Source organism: Acinonyx jubatus, chromosome C2 (assembly GCF_027475565.1).
Source record: "Acinonyx jubatus isolate Ajub_Pintada_27869175 chromosome C2, VMU_Ajub_asm_v1.0, whole genome shotgun sequence".
In the NCBI taxonomy this organism is placed as follows: domain Eukaryota; kingdom Metazoa; phylum Chordata; class Mammalia; order Carnivora; family Felidae; genus Acinonyx; species Acinonyx jubatus.
The window spans coordinates 39,735,781-39,751,963 of record NC_069384.1 but is presented as its reverse complement, the minus strand read 5'-3'; the positions used below and the strand labels follow the sequence as shown (position 1 = coordinate 39,751,963).

Sequence of the window (16,183 nt, the reverse complement as noted above, 5' to 3'; positions counted from 1 at the left end):
AACCACTTCTGATTGGAAACAGTGAATAACTACTCTCATTATCAGGACCAACGTTGACACACAGGTGTGAATGGGATGGAGAGGAGCAAGAACTCCACTTTCCTTGGAGGAGATACACAGTGATGATGTTCAAACCTGCTTATGAGTTTGGAGAGGGAGAAAGGGAAAGAGAAGGAGGAACAGCAATTTTAAGACCAGAGGGATGGAAAGTCTTCCTCGGGCTTGCAGCTGGCTCGTTGACACTCCCAGTTCACAGTGAAAATCAGCTCAGAGTCCAGACCTCCTTGTTCAGCAAATACGTGGACAAAAGGGGCAACTCAAACTTAAGGATTTACACTTGGGTTCGCCGAATCAAATTTCAATTTGTATATAAATGAAACCAGAGTGAAACCCGTCTTGAATCTGTTTCACTTTCCCGGTTTGGGGTATAGCACGCCCACTAAAATTTAGTCAAACTGCAATGATGACATAGATAGTCCAGAAAAAGTGATTTTGAGTGGCTGGTGACTTCCCCTGCTTATGTCATCTTACATGCTCACTGAACAAATCGGCTTAACGATGTGACAATCGACAAAGTGCCTGAGAAATACTTTATATGCAGAAAACGAAGTCTTCTCAAGGTTTCTTCCCAAGTGCGCGGAAATGCACCCTTAGTTCTCTGGACCGCTATCAAAGGTCGCCTCTTTCGCGCAAGTGGAAATAACCCCAAACCTCAATCCAGCATCTGAAGCACCCAAAATACTCCTCTCCGTATGTATTGTCTCCTCATCTCCTCCATTTCATTCCTTAACTTTCTGGGCCCACAGATGCGGCTCTCGTAGCCCCTTTGGGGGCCGGAACCCTGAATAGCCACCCTCACTCAACCGCCCCCCTGAACGGGAAGGCAGGCTTCCTTAGTCGGGCAGGACCAGCAGCCTCCCAGGCCCCTCGTGGCCGCGAGGTGGAAGCTCTCTCCTGCCCTTTACCTCAGTGCTTCGTACCCGCGGGAAATCAAGTTAGAAAACTGCAACCTTCCCCCGATCTACTCCTCCTCCCGGCTCCTCACATTTCTCTAACCGTTTTCCCCAGAAGCATCCCGCCGGGGGATGAATTCGAAGACTCTCCCGACCCTCCAGTGCTGGATTCCGGCCGGTGCCGGGTCTCTCTCCACCCCAGCCGCCCCTCCAGGTAGGAGCGCCGGAAGCCTGCACCCTCCTAAGTGGGGTGTCGGACCCCTCGCCCTTGGGCCCGGGTGGGGCCCCTCCCTCCCAGCCCGGAGCACCTGCTCCGCCCAGGACCCCTCCTGCTCCCGGCAACTTCGCCCCGGGGGAGCAGAGGCGGCGGGCAGAGTGCGGAAGGGCAATTCTTGCATTCCAGCGCGGCTCGTTCGCCCCGAACAAGTGCCGGAATCCTGCTCCGGCCGCGCGGGGCTGCCGGGCCCTCCCGCCGCGGGCGGCCGCTGCCCCGCGCTCCCCGGCTCCGCTTCCCCACCCGCGGGCCAGGCCCGGGCGCGAGCCGCACACTCACCGGGGGCGCTGCCCCGCAGGAGTCCGGAGCGGGGAAGGCGGCGCTCCAGGGCCGGGAGCGGGCGGGCGCTAGCGCGCGGGGCGCCGGCAGCTGCCGGCCGGAGAGCCGCGCGTCCGGGCTACTCGCGGGGCCGCGGGGCCGCGGGCCCGCTGCGCGCTGCGGAACTTGGGCGCCGCGCCCGGCTGGGTCCCGAGCGCGGGCGAGCGGGCGGTCACAGGGGGCTCGCCACCACCCCTAACACTCCTCTCTGCTCGCCCTCATCTCTTCCTTCAACACCCCTTTCTCATCTTGCTTCTCTCACTTTTCCCCCTTCCTCCTCTTAGCCGTCTCCTCCCTCGTCTTCCACTGGTGCGTGGAGAAGGGCGGGGGAGGGAAAAAGTCCCGTCTCCTTAATTTGAGTGATACCTTGGAGATTATCTCTTCATGGAATCTGGAAATGACGTGAACACCTTTCTGAAAACATCTAGAAGAAAACGCCTTTGGTCTCCTTTTCCTTTTGGTTCTTCCAAGTCTCTCTGCCGCTCTCTTTGGTTGAGTGGCTAGGAATGAGGCGAGGTCAGATAAGAAAAGCGAAGGGGGAGTTAGAGGCAGTGGTCTTCAGAAGTGGGGTTGAGAACCGCTCACTGAGTGGGCCTAGAGATCTGTTTATCCACAATTTCACCAAGCGGGCGTTTCCTCAAAAAGAATTCAGATTGGGGGAAGGATGACAAAGGAGTTAGGCAGGGTAATGGGACCTGGGTTCATTCAAGGGTTTATTGTAAGGCATCCATTGTGGTTTGCCCTCCAGGTGTCTCAGAATAATACATCTCTAGTATTTTGATTTGGATGTGACCTTGAGAAAATACTTGCCCTTTCCTGTTGCTGGCTTTGAATCATTTTTCCAGACTAATGTTTTATAGACCAGGAGATAGAGTCCCTTCAGCTGAAGCCTACCAGGAACTCCCCTCGAAACTTGAGTGCTTCTTGGAAGGTTCCAGCACTGAACAGGTCTCTAACGCTAGGAGGGATGGGGCAGGTTTGTTTTTGTACAGAGCACCACCCCCACACACCACAGGTTGTCCCTTCTAGGACTGTTTCACCCTAGGCCTGACTTGTACATCCTTTTCCCCAGAAAGGAACCGCTGTTACTGAAGATCCTTTCTGCTCTCCAGCTTCTCAATATGTTCTGCCTTCCAAAGACCATCTTATGTAGATAGATCTTGCTTATAGATTAAACCTGTATTTTCCAGCCCATCTTTCTTCTGTTAGTGAGGTCATCTTTGTTCTTTGGAATCACAAATTTAAATGAGATAGTATATAAAAAAACACTAACCATAATGCTTGGCACTTAGTACTCAAGAAATGGGAGCCAAATTATTATGGGTAATTATTTCAGATTATCACATTTTCCCCCTATTTTTATTCCTATTTTTATTCTGTCACATAATTCTTTTCTTTTTTTTAATATTTATTTATTTTTGAGAGAAAGAGACAATGTGAGCAGGGAAGGGGCAGAGAGAGAGGGAGGCACAGAATCTGAAGCAGGCTCCAGGCTGAGCTGTCAGCACAGATCCCCATGAAGGGCTCAAACTCACGAACCGTGAGATCATGACCTGAGCAGAAGTCAGACACTCAACTGACTGAGACACCAGTGCCCCTCTCGCATAATTCTTAAGCACGAGAAGTTGATTCTGTGTACCATGATTTGTACTGTTCCAGCCCTTGTTCCTTATAAATATATGACCATGTGGTGATGGCCACTCATTTAGGAAAGCATAGTGGAAATAATAAGAGAGGAAGTCAAGATTTACAGTTTTCCTAATAGGACACAGTAGTTTCCCCAGAAGTTATAATATTGACCACCTTGATTTTACACTGTACCCAGAGTAATTTGTAACAAATCTTGTAGATGACAGTTGTGGAAAGAGTCCAAGGTTCTGCTGCCTCAACAGACAGACGGGGAATGTATCCACCTTCTACACAGAAGGATGTTTCCAGATGCTGTGTGTGGACTTGTGCAATTGGAGTTATCAATTCTCATGTACACCTGGAGAGTAAATGATACATATTAAGTGAAGATGTGAGAGAGACCTTACCTGTGAGGCAAGGGGGATCTAAGGTTTCAGATGTTTCTGCTAGTGCTACTGCAGCAAACAAATTTGCTTAGGTAACAGTGATGAAAATGCACCTTGCATGCTGCAACAGGATGTCGTGCCCTAGAGATATTCCATTTGCTGTTGAGTTCACAGATAGCCCAGTAGGCAAGACACAATCATAGCACTCAGCAAGGGTTACTCTGAGTAAACTGGAGAATGAGTAACTAGGCTGCTTCCTTAGATATCCTGCTACATCTTAGAAGCCAGAGTCTCCATGAGTGAAAGACCAGAATCTCAGTCAGTTATAAAGTTCACCACTTCTAGGTTGTTTAAAATGAATTAAATCATCACAGACAAGTGCTTTTCAGCAGCTTAGACGAAAGATCCAGAAAATGTCAGTACTTAAAGATCTTATTTGTTTTTAATCTTAAATATGCAAGGACATGTATTAATAGGCAAGATGCTAATAGTCCTTTTCTTGAGATTTTGCCAGAAAGGAGATTTTCACTAAGGACAAATTGCACTATTTTGATAATATTGATTGGTCTCAGTTTAAGACTAAGTTGAAGCTCCTTTGTTCCTTTCAATTAAGCTGACTGCACTGTTCCATGACTACAAAAGCCAGACATGAAGTGTAAAATTAAGGAAAAAGCTGAGAAGTTATAAAAAGATGTAAGTAGTGTAGACAGAATTAACACAAATAGTGCAGGCCTACATAATGTAACCTGCCTTTAATGGCTCATGTTTTCCTTGAGTTATTTGGCTAACTACAGAAGATAAACCTGATCTCATAAACCTCACAAGTAAGATCCACTGACTCATTCCATGGCATCAAAAGGTCACTTTTTAGGAGGATTATTTCAAGTTCTGTTTTTTTCTATTTTGGAAAAAGTACTGCAGAGTAAAATGAAAACTCATAATGCAAATTAAAGCAATCAAATAAGCAACCTCTCCCTAAGTTTATGGGAAAAGTGTTTTATTTTTTCATAATAGATTGATTTAATTTATTCATTAAATTCATAAGATAATTGCTCAGTTCTTTTGGAAAGAAGTCAAACAAAAAGGTATAAAGAGGTTAAGTAAGTATAATCTAATAATTCGATAACATAACATGCAGGGGAAGACTGGATTGAGAAATAATCCCTATTATAAAATAATGCTATTTTCTTATAAGTGGAAAATATGCCTAAGTAACTCTCAGGAGAATATTATATATATATATCATACCTCAAACACCAACAGAAAAACTGGGTTCTTAGTTTAGATTGGTTCTTTTATACATAAATCATTAAAATCCCCATTTTAGCTAGCTAGATTCATAAGTTATTTCCCAAACAGGTGCAAGATGATGTAGGAGAAAGACCACTTAATCAGAACGTTGCAGGTCTGTCACTATGAAACAGCCTTACAATAAGTGAATTGGGGCACAGTTTATTGGGCAGGAGAGTAGTGAACAAGATAAACATAAACACTTAAATGATATTCTTATCTGTTGCCAAATTGTTTTTTGTTTCCACAACTGTGAGAATTGCAGCATGGTGTTTTGCACACTGCCTGTAACATGAATGGACAAAAAAGTTGAAGACTATGTGAGTATAAAAATAAGAGTTATTAAGTCTACGATGATGGTATGATGGAAAAATAACTGTTGATCACATTTAGTTAAAGAGATATGAACAGTATGAAACTACTGTATATTCTGAGCCTCCAGCTAAGAGGTCGTCAATGCCAATAAATCCATGTTTCTTAATAATTTTGATGCTATTCTCAGTCATATTAAAATTGCATTTTACCTACAGCCATATTTATATTATTTTGAATATTTCAATACCATTTCACAATTTCTTGTTTAGTCTGTATTTGTTAAGGTAACAGAAAATGGCAGTTATCTCTTTGTATCCATGAGAAAACTAGGCATAGGGGTCATGAAGGAGATTGCATTAAAGCTGAACTAATTTGATGCAGTTTTTTTCCTAGCCATTAACCAATTTGGTAACCTAAAGAAGATGTTTAATTTCTCCCAATTTCGACTTCCTAAAATTCCAGGTGGGAATAATGCCAAATGTATCTGTCTCTAGAAGGTATCCTGAGTATACTGGGATATACTATTTAAACTTTCATAGAAAGAGTAAAGTGTTACACAACAGATGATCAAATTTATGTGAAGAAAATTAGCAAGGAAATCAGGACAAAGCCATCAGGTTTTGACACTTAAATATCTTCAAGGTTACTAATCTTTTGATCAGAATCTTATCAAGTCAACACAAAAGCCAGACTTTAAAGTGAAGCTATTTTGTAGAAATGCAATTTGCGTACACAGCTTTTGGACAGCCAGATAGGGTTCTTCGCATGCATTTGTAGCAGTGAGTACTCAACAAATTGGAGTACTGGATGGCAACTTTGAGAAAAAAAACAGTATGTACTTAAGATAAACATGGCTTTCTCTCTTGTCCTCACAATGTCCTGCTGGTTATTTCTACATAGCTGTCATGATAGAGATGATGCCAGTGAAAACAAGGTTGCTTTTGAAATATCAAGGTAACGCTGGATCATTGCCAGTTCTTAATAATATATGTGAAACAGGCTCTACTATAATTAATATTTACTCTTGGAGATTTACTAAGACAAAAAAGTAGACTCTGAGTGTTTAAGAGGGGACAGAATTACCACAAAACAGTAGTATTTAAGAGATTGATTGATATATGTGCTTGATGGAGAGCAAATTGTGATTATTTAAAAAATAATATGTTTATTATGTTTTTGTATGTATGCTTCTTCTTATGAAGGTGAAATAAGACTAACTGGCTAACAGCCTGGTAAAGCCATTGATAATTTATTATTGCTCATTAAATACAATTCTCAAAGGATTTTAATACAATTTGTTCAAAGCTCCATGTGGATTCTGTAACCACTTAAAATGCCTTCATAGTAACAGTTCAGTTGAAAATAGAAATTCAACAGTTGATTAATATGAGTAAGCCTGCTGTTTTAACTGGAGTCCTACTAAGAATGTCTGATGAAGTAGACAGTTTTCTTTGAAATTGGGTTTACCCATAACGCTTTTAGTTTTCAAAGAGAGAAAAATTTTTAATAATTGATTTAATTATAAATATTTCCTTATATTACCGTAACAAGCACATATTTAAATATGTAATAGTATTTGTGAATTTTTTTTTTTTACAATATGTCTTTTACTGCCTTGGGAAGGAGACTCTCCCAGACATTTTATTATTTTTCCTCATTTTATTATTATTATGCCTCAGACTGTGTCATCCTGTTACTTTATCATTTATCATACTTTGTTGTAATTTTGGGGAGAGGTTGTGTATTTGTCTCTTTAGACTCTAAGTTACTTTAAAGCAAAACTGTTTTTTTCCTTGCTTACTCTTAGTAATTTGCCTAGTACATAGGGATTGGAAGATGCTAAGTAATCTTTGAAATGTATGCATGAATAAATCTATCAGGTATGTATCTTTAACTTTTATAATAAGTTAAACCTGTTAACTGTTTTTCAAACCTATTCTGTTTTTCAAAAATGATATTTCTCGAATGGTAGAAGTTATTCAATGTCTTTTACAGAACCATCCAATGATGTTATATAAAATATCCCTCCTTTCTCTCTCCCCACTGTCCCTCTCTGGTTTTCATGTGGGAGGTATTTTTAAATGTCTGCTGTTTTTTGGCTGTCCATTAATAATTAAGACTGGGACACAGAGGCCCTGTATGCTGGGCTGTAACTACCCAAAAATGGACTTCATTAAAATTGATGGGTTGTTGAGCTATATATGCCATGGAAAGAGAATCTGTTTTCTGGAGCTGTTCAATTACTACAGAGAGGACTCTTCCAGTCTGTTTTCTGAAGGCATTCTGGGAATAGTAGGTCATAAGGGAACCAGAACCAGGGATTCCACTCTTTATTATGTAAATATTCACTTACTCTTCCTGCACTATGCCTTGCATCGCTTGTTTTCTGTACAGAACATCTCTGGTGTAATTTTCCTGGAGAATAAATCTCCAGTCTCTGTCCTGCAATGAAGACAGAGAAATTATTGCCCAGCTACAGTGGCTAGGTTTGTGGGACCTAACCATACCTTTCTGTTACACTTACAAGACTTACAACCAACACAACTTTTTCAGAACACCTCTAAGATCCTTTGTGCTTTCCAGTTCCGAGCCTTTCATGGGTGTGGAGGGGCCAGTTCCCACTATCTATCCACTTCCAGTTTTACCATCTCCTAGTAAAATATTGGAGGAATTTCAGGTCTGTTCTCCTGTTGTTTCATTCCTTATGGCTTATCGCCATTTTATTTCTTAACTGCCATTTCAGTGGAGATGTCATGGATAAATGTACAAATACATGTGTTTAACTCCTCAAAGTTAAATGAGATCTCTCTAAAAATAGGCAGATCTTTGGCTCTAATTATTTTGTATTATTATATACTATGGTATTTTACAATATGGTATTGCAATGTACAAAATGTGTATGTCATGGGGCGCCTGGGTGGCTCAGTCAGTTAAGCGTCCAACTTCAGCTCAGGTCACGGTCTCATGGTTTGTGAGCTCAGGCCCACATCGGGCTCCCTGATGTCAGTGCAGAGCCCACTTCAGATCCTCTGCCTCACTCTCTCTCTGCCCCTCCCCCACTTGTTCTCTCTCGAAAAGAAATAAGAACATTTTTCAAAATCTACAAAATTTATGTCATTTTGCCTTTTTTATGTTATTGTCATAACTGAAACTGTCCTTTTTGGTTTTTTGAGAGAGAAAGAGTGCATGTGAGCAGGGAAGGAACAGAGGGGGAAGGAGAGAGAGAATCTTAAGTAGGCTCCATGCCCAGTTTAGAGAATAATATAGGACTCGATCCCATGACCATGAGATCATGACCTGAGCCCAAATCAAAAGTCAGGTACTTGACTGACTGAGCCCCTAAAACTGTCCATTTTTAAGTTGATGGAATAATAATAAAGAAATATTTGCCCTCAATTGCATATATTTTTCTTGCTTTTCCTCTCCTTTTTGAGACTCCAATTTCTATATGTCTCCTATTTTCTATACCTCTAGCTCTATTTTCCTTTCACTTTAATTTTCCTTTCTAAACGGTGATACCATGATGAGAGAATTATATTATTTTGTAATAATATGGTTGGGTTTCAGACCACTTATTTATGTTTATTCTCTTTTTCCCTATGTTTTCTTCTATACAATGAATAGTATTTGCTTTTCTATAACTTGGATATGAAATAGAAAATAAAAGAGTTTTTTTTGGCTACATCCTCCTATCAAACATAGAGACAATATTAAGTAACAAAGTTTGGACTATCCTATCGCTAAAACTTTGAGTAGAATATGGGAAGCTGGTAGTAATTGTCACTGAATGATAATGATTATACTAGTAATTCTACTAAAAGCCACCATGTATGGAATCCAACACCATGCCAAGCAGAAGTACATTACATGCATTGTAGTATTAAGAGAAATGCATTGGTGTAACTATTTTACAAATAGGGAAACTGAGGCTTAGAGAAGCTAAATAACTTTAATAGGCTTAATCATCTGCTAAGTGGCATATGTTGGATTGAATCCATCTGATGACTAATTCCAATGTATGCTTTTCCTCTCAAAACACCATTATTAAAACACAGTTGTATATATTGATTTAATTTTAAAGTCAAAGGTATTAAGAATAATAGTGTGCTGCTATACAGAAAATATTTTAAGGTCTGAGTTTTTGTTATTTTATTGATTTTTGGTTATTATATTCCTTGTTCTTTTTTTTTTTGTTTTTTGAGAGAAAGAGCTTGTGTGCAAGTGGGGGAGGGGCAGAAGGCAAGGGGGAGCGAGTATCTAAAGCAGGCTCCACATTCAGCAGAGAGCCTGATGTGGGGGCTCGATCTACCAATCATGAGATCATGACCTAAGCCAAAATCAAAAGTTGGATGTTCAACTGACTGAGCCACCCAGATGCCCCTCTTTTTTTTTTTTTTAAGGTTTTATTTTCAAGTAATCTTTGCACTCAACATGGGGCTCGAACTTACAACCACAAGATCAAGAGTCACATACTGTACCAACTGAGCCAGCCAGGCATCCCTATTTGTTCTTATATATAATATATATATTATAACATATTTTATATTATCATAAAGTATGAGTTACTGTTATTATTATTTCATTATCTTTGAGGCAATCCTACCAGCTTCAATTCCATCCCTTACCTTATGGCTCAGCCCTGTCCCTAGGCCTCCTCCCTTCCTTTTACGCCTTCCTTGCTTCTTTGCTCTTGTACTAACACAAGATTATACCTTATAGTATTTTTGTTTCACATTTTTATTGAGATGTAATTGATATACCATAAAATTCACCCATTAAAAGTCTATATTCAAGGGTTTTCAGTATATTCAGAGTCATGCAACCAGCACTATAATCAATCTTAGAACATATTCATCATCCCCCAAAGAAATGCCATGCCCATTAGCTCTTACTCCTTATTTTCCCCACCTCATTCCCTTGTCCTAGGTAACCACTGATTTACTTTCTATCTCTGTAGATTTGCCTATTCGAAACATTAAATGTAAACGAATGTGCAACATGTGGTCTTTTGTGACTGGCTTCTTTCACTTAATATGTTTTCAAAGTTCATCCATGTTGAAACATGTATCAGTGCTTCATTCTTTTTGATTGCAGAAAAGCATTCCATTGTATGAATTTACTACATATATGTAGGAATGGAATTGCTGGTCATATGGTAGTTTTACATTAACCTTTTCAGGACCTTCCAGATTGTTTTCCAAGGCCCTGCAGCATTTTCATTCAATATGAGGGTTCTAATTTCTCCATATCCTTGTCAACCCTATTTATTATTTGCCTTTTTGATTATAACCTTCCTACTGGGTACAATGTGTTACTTCATTGGTGTTTTGATTTGCATTTTCTCAATGATCAATGGTTCTGAGCATATTTTCATGTGTTTATTAGCCATTTGTATATCTTTGGAGAAGTTATCTATTCAGATCTTTTGCAAATTAAAAAAAATTTAATGTTCATTTATTTTGAGAGAGAGAGACAGAGCATGAGCAGGGGAAGGGCAGAGAGAGAGGGAGACATAGAATCCAAAGCAGGCTCCAGCCTCTGAGCTGTCAGTACAAAGCCTATGCGGGGCTCAAACCCAGGAGCGAGATCATGACCTGAGCCGAAGTTGGATGCTCAACCAACTGAGCCATTCAGGCACCCCCTTGCCAATTTTTAGTTGTATTATTTGTTCTTTTATTACTGAGTTTTAAGAGTTTTTATGTAGTTTAGATATAAGTTTCTTATTTGATATATGATTTCCAAATATTTTCTCCCATTTTGGGGGGGTTGTTTTTTAACTTTCTTGGTTGGTATTATCTAAAGTTTCAAATTTGATAAAGTTCAAATTGTCTGTTTTTTCTTTTGTCTCTTGCTTTTGGTATCATATCTAGGAAGGTTTTATCTAATCCATGATCAATGAGATTCCTCCACTATTTTCTTCTAAGAGTTTTGCAGTTTTAGCTCTTATATTTAGGTATTTAATCCATTTTAATTAGTCTTCGTATATAGTATTAGAGCAGAGTATGCCTTCCTGTCTCCTCATTCAAAATGAATATTTAATTTTTGAAGCAACAAAGGATTTGAAATAAGTATGTTGTTTAAATATTAATCATTTAAGAAATTTTAGAAAAGGATACAGGAGAATATAAAAGTATCTAATGTTGAGGGGTGCCTGGGTGGTTCAGTCAGTTAAGCCTCCAAATGTTGATTTCAGCTCAGGTCATGATCTCACAGTTCTTGGGGTCAAGCCCCGTGTCAGACTCTGTGCTGACAGTCAGAGTCTGCTTGGGATTCTTTCTCTTCCTGTCTCTGCCCCTCTCCCCCACTTGTATGTGGTCTTTCTCTCTCAAAACAAATAAACATTAAAAAAAGAAAGTATCTAATGTTGAATTTTAAGAAAACACATTTGTAACTTCACAAATGAAATAGCTAATAGTTTCATTAGAATGAACTATATGAGACTTACTTTGATATGTTCATTAACATAACATTCAGCTAATTTTCTGAATAAAACATACAGAGTTACTCTTCTAAAGAGCAAAAAGCCCACTAAGTTCCAGTATGTTGCATATTACTAATTAAATAAAAACATGGCCATAATATTCATTGTGTCATCCTTCATATAATACTATATAATTAAGAAAACATTTGTTACACAATTAGGGAATTTGGCATTGTAGGACAATGTTTGTGATTAGCATATATCATTTCAGATGATTAGCACATACCCTTTTGATGGAAATATTAACTTTTTTATCTAGTCTGTGGCACCTACATATGCAATTTGGACTGATTTTAAATGAATGCAAAGCTGCAGCAATGCTTTTCTATTTTAGACAAAAGTTATTTGCAATTAAGGCAAATAGCCTTGTCTTTGATATTCGCCAGCTGCAGCATAGCTCTGACAGACTTCACCCCAGGTTTAATGTCTATATTATGCATATCAGAATTTAATAGGCAAGTATGTACATAAACTTCCACACATTAATTTTTTATATGCATAATAATTTATGCATAATAAAAGCCAATAACAACCCATGTAATATGGACAGTTTTAAAATTCATAATCATGTTAGCCATTAAGCAAATCAGAGTGGTCAATGAAAATCTGTCAAAATTTGGATTCAGTACACAATTTACATATAAATTTGTGTATATATCTGATGATCATAATGATAAACTCAGGGATAGTCATATTCTTTGCAAAAGTTTACAGCATAATGAAATGCATTAATCACATGCCAGTGGATACCTGAGTTTAGTTTGACCTCTGTCATTTAGTTATATAGCTTTAAATATTTCTTGATTCTTCATTAAAATGAGGAGAGTAGCTTCATTGTTCTCTAAGGTCTTATTGTGCTTTAAATTTTTGTGATCCCATTGAATTTGCCATTACTTGGCTGGTTCGTATTTGTGTAGAATTACAATATTTGTGGTGCCATTTGTTTCCTTTTAATATTTGCCTTGCAGTTAAAACAGTGGCATACTAGGATGGCAATGTTCCATCAGTATAGCAAGTCTTTTCATGTGTGGTTGAGAGTAATAGATTATGGGACATGTTTCAACTTTCTTTTTATCCCCCACTATTGAAATTAAAATCTCTGAAAAATAACTACAAAAAAAGCTTCTCATTGCACTGTCGACAAGGTTGTGGAACACTTATTTTTATCTATCATAGGCTCATCTAGAGGTCAGCAGAGGATGTGAAACTTTCTTTACTTTTCCTATTGAGATTTTCTTAGTTTGATAGTAGGCAATCTAGGGGCCTTATCTCAGCCTAATAAATGACTCCCTTTTGCCAAACCTGGAAGGTTGAGAAGGAGATTGGGCAATAAAGAAAATGATTTACAGGAAAAAGAAAATGCTTGCCTGCTTCATCTGCTTCATGCTATTTAGTACTGCTTAAAAAGGTAGAAATATCATTCTGAGTATTATTTAAAGAGCTTCTAATGCCCCTATATAATTAAGATCCTTTTCCATTATACTTTAACTATTATCAAAGAGTATTTAATCGAATTCTGGTTTTATTTTTAAACTTGAGAAGATACACTTAAATCAACAACTTTTTTCCCCCCAGGACTTTGGATGATGTTGCATTTCACTCTTGGACCTCTGGTTGCCATTCAAACCCTGACAATATTTTGATATTGATTTCCTTTCTGTTCCTTTCCTTCCCCACCCCCACCCCCCTTGTATGCCTACCCTTTCCCTTTCTTCACTTCTTTCCATTTACTGTGAACATTACTCTGTGGTTCATCCTTAATATACTTGATATCTAAAGAACTCAGCTTCTCCCGTTTGAGAAAGGAAACTGCCTTTAAATATCACATGGCTTTGCAGAAGTTAAAAATATGTAAGAAGAACAAGCTAAGCCCAAAGTTAGTAAAAGGAAGAAAACAAAGATATTAATTTATGATGGGCCAAGAATGTAAAATGGGTAAAAGATGGTCTCTTCACTAAACAGTGTTTGAAAAGACAGCATCATGCAAAAGAATGAAACTGGACCCCTAGTTTACAACATATACGTAACTCAACTCAAAATGGATTAGACTTGAATGTAAGACTTGAAACCATAAAACTCCTAGAAGAAAACATAGGGGCTAAGTTCCTTGACATGGCTCTTGGCAATGATTTTTTTTGGGGGGGGGCGTTGACACCAAAAGCAAAGGCACAAAAGCAAAAATAAATAAATGAGACAACATCAAACTAAAAGGTTCTGCATAGTAAAGAAAAGAAAACCATCAACAAAATGAAAAGGAATCTATAGAATGAGACAAAATATTTGCACATCATATATCTGATAAAGGGTTAATGTCCAAAATATATAAAGAACTTATATAATTCAATGAAAAAAAACCAAATATGTGATTAAAAAATGGACAGAGGAAATGAATAGACATTTTTCCTGAGAATATATACAGATTGTCAACAGGTACATGGAAAGATGCTCAATATCACTAATTGTCAGGGAAATGCAAATCAAAACCACAATGAGATATAACCTCACACCTGTTAGAATGGTATAAAAAGACAAGAAATAAAGTGTTGATGAGAATGTGGAACAAAGGGAAAATGTGTACAATGTTGGTAAGAATGTAAATTATTGCAGACACTATGGAAAATAGTGTGGAGGTTCCTCAAAAAATCCAAAATAAAACTATGATATGATTCAACAATCCCACTTCTGGGTATATATCTAAAGGAAATGAAAATAGGATCCCAAAGGGATATCTTCACTCTTATGTTTATTGCAGCACTATTCACAACAGCGAGATATGGAAAGAACCAATTGTCTGTGGGTGGATGAATGGATAAAGAAATTGTGACATATATACACAATGGAATATTGTTTAGCCATAAAAAGAAAAAAATCCTGACATATGTGACAACATGGTTAGACCTTGATGGCATTATGCTAAGTGGAATGAGTCAAAGAGAGAAAGGCAAATATCACATAATTTAATTTATATGTGGAACCTAAAAAAGCTGAACTCATAGAAACAGACTAGAATGGTGGTTACCAGAGGCTGAAGTGTGGGGGGAAATGGAGAGATGTTGTTCAAAGAGTACAACCTTTTGAATAACTTAAGTTCTGGGGATCTAATGTGCAACACAGTTATTATGCATATACATATATATTATATATTTGAAAGTTGCCACCAGAGTAAGTGTTAAAAAAAGAAATAGTAGCTATGAGGTGTTAGTTAATATGATAGTAGCAATCACCTTGCCGTATATAAGTGAATCAAATCAGTATGTTGCACACCTTAAATTTACACAATGTTACATCAAAATCAAGTTGGAAAAATATATTAAATAAAAAGGTTAAAAACATGAAAAGATCATGACTATACAATATATCATAAAATATTCAATATAATTTTAGAATTGAATGATGCTATGGTATCATCTCAAGTTTTTGAAAATAATTCACACATGGATTTGCTCATCCATTCATTTGTTTATGCATCTAATCAGAATTGTGTATTGGATATCTGCTATGTCAGTTATTGTATCTGTGTCACAGCAAAGTAGAGGAAATCACAGTCCCTGCTCTTGAGATTATAGTAGATTTGTTGCTACCTAAACTCTTTTTTTAACTAGAGAAAGTAAGAAAAAGTAAAATTGTGTTGTCCAAACATTCTAGGCAATAGACTTTATTATGTACTGTGGCAGACATGTCTATCCCAACTCCATCTTCTCCTTTTTTTCTGTGATCTTTTATTTTGTTCAAGATCACAGCGAGCACAGCCCTTGGCAATGCATAATGTTTGCTTTAATTCAGTTTCTAGAATCCTGTTCTCTGCTTTCCTGGTTTTTTTTTTCAGCTAAGAGTGGCTGATGAGACCAAAATGATAGTATATGGAGGAATTTCTGCAAAGGCTCTTCCTTTCTTGAAATAAGGAACAGTGGTAGCCCACATCTTTTGTCCCTATTTTTTTCTACCTTAAAATGGACAGGTATACAGACCTGCAACACACATATTGTTGTCATAATCTGGTATTCATGAGAAACAAGTTAACACACTAAAGATGGCACAGCAGACAGATAGAAAGAGCAATTCCCTGACAATGTTATTGAGGAGATGAAGCAACTATAGCCACTTCCTACTTTCAAGATTCTTATGTGAGAAAAATAAACCCTTATTAGTATAAGTCATCATAAATTGGGTTTTCTGCCATAGTGGAACAAATTCCTAATAGATACACATTTACAAAAGGATAAATAAGGGTGTCACAGAGTAACATATATTAGAACCAAGACTTACAGAGCAAGTTTTTGTATTCTTAACAACGATTGAATTAAGTGAATCATCGGTTAAGGGCTTAGAAATCATTATCACATTAATTTTTGGTTGTAATTGGATTTGAGATGTTGTACAAAATGTCGAGAATTTATTCTTAACAGAGGATGTAATCTCTTCAGTAGAGGGCAGTGATAGTGGTTACACATTCATATTTTATTTCTTACTGTCCTGTCTTTCAGAACCAAAAACAAGTTTATCAACTATGGTTGAAGAAAATTCACTCACTTCAACT

The 16,183-nt window shown here is 38.0% G+C and overlaps 1 protein-coding gene across 4 annotated transcripts in view; it reads right to left on the bottom strand.

Annotated features, from left to right (window-relative positions):
- The window catches only part of HTR1F (5-hydroxytryptamine receptor 1F), a 153,859-nt gene extending 151,869 nt beyond the window's left edge, over positions 1 to 1,990 (bottom strand). For 3 of the 4 annotated variants that reach the window (XM_053220701.1, XM_053220702.1, XM_053220703.1), the window contains exon 1: positions 1,507 to 1,982. The gene's annotated coding sequence lies outside the window, so the exon portion shown is untranslated. Of the gene's footprint in view, positions 1 to 1,506 lie in introns of all 4 variants that reach the window. The other variant, XR_003426807.2, reaches the window with a different exon arrangement.
- Between the last annotated feature and the right edge of the window lie 14,193 nt (positions 1,991 to 16,183).